The 3,483-nt window shown below is 54.1% G+C and overlaps 1 long non-coding RNA gene across 1 annotated transcript; it reads right to left on the reverse strand.

Annotated features, from left to right (window-relative positions):
- Window positions 1-257: 257 nt before the first annotated feature.
- Window positions 258-2,888, reverse strand: LOC125153439 (uncharacterized). The gene is made up of 4 exons (XR_007147488.1): window positions 2,641-2,888; window positions 1,520-1,776; window positions 687-797; window positions 258-551 (listed from the first exon to the last, which is right to left on the reverse strand). It is a non-coding gene; the product is annotated as an uncharacterized LOC125153439 (long non-coding RNA).
- Window positions 2,889-3,483: the final 595 nt, after the last annotated feature.

A 3,483-nucleotide genomic window follows, 5' to 3' on the forward strand; every position in this document is an offset into this window, starting at 1 on the left:
CCCTCCTCTGTGCATCTGGGGCCCAAGACCTGGACCTCAGGGCTATTTCCAGACTCCCAGGGTACAAGGGAGAAAAGAAGGACGTGGCCTGATCTGGAAGTCACCTATGGCTAGTGGAGGTTTTGGCTGTTCTTTTAAATTATTTATAAAGATAGTCCCCCGGCAAAACAATAACAATGTCACAGAAAAGGCTAAAGGCCCTGCTCTCCTTCCCCATCATCCTGACATCTTTGGGGATGTCTATCCCAGCCCTATTTCCATGTGCCCACATGCACACGTGTCTAGGCAACAGATTCACACTTACGCTGAATCCTGCACCCTGTTCTCCTCCTGCTCTCCAGTCAGGAGGCGTGGGCCTGCTCCTTCCGACCCTGCACTCAGGGGCCCAGAGTGTGTCTACCTGGAGCCACCCTCTTCGTGGGGTCGTGCCTCAGTGCCCAACTTTGGCACCTGCTCGCATGCCTGGGAGACGACTCCTCCTCACAAGCATCAGAAGGTGCGGATGCTGCCTCACAGGTAGTGCTTCTCCAGTTCTGGGAGATTCTGCTTAACTGTTTCAAGGGCAATAATGGCTCCACTTAGTCAACACTGAGGCTGAGCCCACTTCTCCCCAGATGACTTCTGGATGGGGGATGTTGTGGGTTGAATTGTGTTCCCCCCCAAAAAAGATGTGCTGAAGTCCTTACCCCAATATGTGTGCATGTGACCTTATTTGGAAGTAGTCTTTGCAGATGTAATGAAGTTAAGCCAAGGTCATGCTGGAGTAGGGTGGGTCCTAAATCCAATGACTGGTGTCCCTAGAAGGAGGGGGAAGACGGGAGAGAGACACAGAGACACACGTGGGGAAGAAGGTAGAGGCAGAAATTGAAACAATGCAGCTACAAGCCGAGGACAGCCAAGGGTTTGGGGGAGCCCACAGAAGCTGGAAGAGGCAAAAAGGATCTCCCCCGAAAGAGCCTGCAGAGGGAGTGTGGCCCCACTGACCCCTTGACTTCCGGCTGATAACCTCCACAAGTATGACAGAACAGATCTGTTGTCCTCGGGCCACCATGTTGGTGGTAATTCGTTACAGCAGTCCCAGGAAATTCATACCCGGAACGTGTCAGGAAGAGACCATATGTCTCCCTCCACCACCGCGGGAACGGGCTGGAGCCTTTCTTGTCTTTTCCCACATGAAATCCCCTTGGACCCAAAGAGTCTAAGCAGTTCTCAGCCCAAGGACCCCAGCGAGTGGCTAAATGAGATGAGAACCCAGAATCAAGGATGAGAACCACGCGACCCTGGTTCAGTAACGTGCTCACAAGCAAGGGTCGCCTCTCTGTTCAGGCTTCCGAAGGGTGCCCCACAGGGATAGCCTTCAGGGCTGCCCCCTCACAGCCTGCACCCTGTGGGCCCTCCTCCTTGGGGCAGCCCAGGCTTGCCCCCTGGTTAGTACAACCTCAGTACTGCCATTCCCTACATCTCCCCCTCCCCATCTCCTTCTCTTACTTTAGGAGAAGTTTAATGCACCTACACATACCTTTCAGCCTTGTTGTTCCCCTGGGCCTCCCAGGCCTGAGTAAGGATGGCTGGATGGGATTACTTCCCCATTCGATGGACGTGGAAGCCACACCCCAGAGGTGTGTTTGGGGTGGGGTGTGCCTGGTGAAGGTGTGTGCAGTGGGAAGGAGTGCTGTCCCAGCTCTGCCTGGACCCTGCTCCCAGGCCCTCAATGGAGAGCCCAGCTGGCTGGCACCTTTGATTCTGCTGACTGGATGAGGGGAGGGGACTGAAAGACTACAGGATGGGGTAGAGCCAAAGAGGAAAGGAGGAACCTTTTGGTCCGTGGTCTCAGAGGGTAGTCAGGGCTTCTAGAAGAACGCTCAGGGCCACCACAGACTTGGTCCACCCCTTTGAGGGCTGAAGTTTAGAAGAATCTTCACACAGCAGCTATAGACACACAGTAGCCAGCAAGACACAGCTCCTAGACTCTCCCCTCCAAACACATGCACTTTAAACTTCAGGGCCTTTCCAGAGACCAGCTTACAAGGCTCTGCAGAGTCTGCACTCACCGAACCCTCAGCCTTTCCTTATTCTCACCTCCCGTGCTCCACACCCCTGCCATACCCACCTTAATTTCTAGAATATGCTCACACCTGCCACAGGGCCTTTGCACACACTGTTCTCACTGTTGTCTGGATTCTCTTCACTCCCTTGCCTCTTCTCCTAGGCAATTCCTACATATCCTTCAGGTATCAGGTCAAAGCTCACCTCCACAGGAAGCCTTCCCTGACATGCCCCCATACCCCTGCACCCAGCCACTCAGATCTCCCCTTAGGGCTGTCATCAAAACTCCACCCTTCTCCAGAGCAACACGTATGACAATGGCAACTGCATACTGATAGTGCTAATAAAAGCCCTCCTTGGTCTTAGCTTGCATCATATGGCCATTCCAGGGCTGACCTTACATCCAGGGGAAAGGAAATCTCTGACTAGCAAGGACTATCCCACAGGCTCACCTTGAAGCTAGGGAGGGCCACGGGAAAAGCCCCACCTGAACCACTTAGACCGAAAGTGGGAAGAGGTTTCTCAAATGGACATTACCCAAGAACAGCAGGGCAAAAACAACTTCTGCCCCTAGTGAAGGCCAAGGAGCCCTACCTTGCGTCTGTGTCTCTGCGGGGCTGTGGGTCTCTTTCAGGGTAGAGGAGAGCGGCCTGCAGGGCCAGCTGGTAGTAGGGACAGCGATCGGCTGATCTTATCAGCTCAGATCAGAGCTGCAAAACAATGTCATGGGCTCTACCAAGAGGCAGCAAGCAGGTGGTACAGGAAAGAATCTGCAGAGGATACAGGCTGCCCCATCAGAGGTTCGAGAGACATGTCCCCATCTGAGAGTGGGAGTGGCTGAGCCTTGGTCCTCCTCCACTCAGGGGACAGCTACTGAGCTGGGGGTCTGAGGGCACACTCAGCCCCCCTGCTGTCACAGAGGCCACTCTGGCTGCAAGGATACAGGTGGCCAACACACAAATAAAGCATGGGACAAATAAAGGTGGAAAAAAGGGAGCTCATGAAAACAAAGCAGGGCAGGCAACAGAGTGACTGGGGTAAGGTCAGGAAGGGCTCTTACAGGGAGAAGGAGACATTCATGCAAATGCCTGGGGGACAAGCTCTCCTGCCAGGAAACAGCAAATGCAAAGGGCCTTTGGTAGAGATTAGTGTGGTAGGTTCTGGAAGGCAAAAGTTTGGAGTGGCTGGAGTATGGGAGTCCAGGGGAGCAGGAGGGAGAGGCAGCCGGAACCCTGGAAAGGAGTTGGATTTTATTCTAAGAGCTGCGAGAATCTGTTGGAGGATGGTCAGCTGGGGGAGAGAGCCCTTTAGGCTCTGAGGTGCCAAGACCCTGCAGTGGGAGAGCGGGTGTCTGCGTGTCTGGTGGGAAGCCCTCTGGTTTGCTGGCTTTTTAAACACATGGGACTCCTCACAGGCTCCGGGTGCCACAGAGCAAAG

This window comes from Prionailurus viverrinus, chromosome E2 (genome assembly GCF_022837055.1).
Source record: "Prionailurus viverrinus isolate Anna chromosome E2, UM_Priviv_1.0, whole genome shotgun sequence".
NCBI lineage: Eukaryota > Metazoa > Chordata > Mammalia > Carnivora > Felidae > Prionailurus > Prionailurus viverrinus.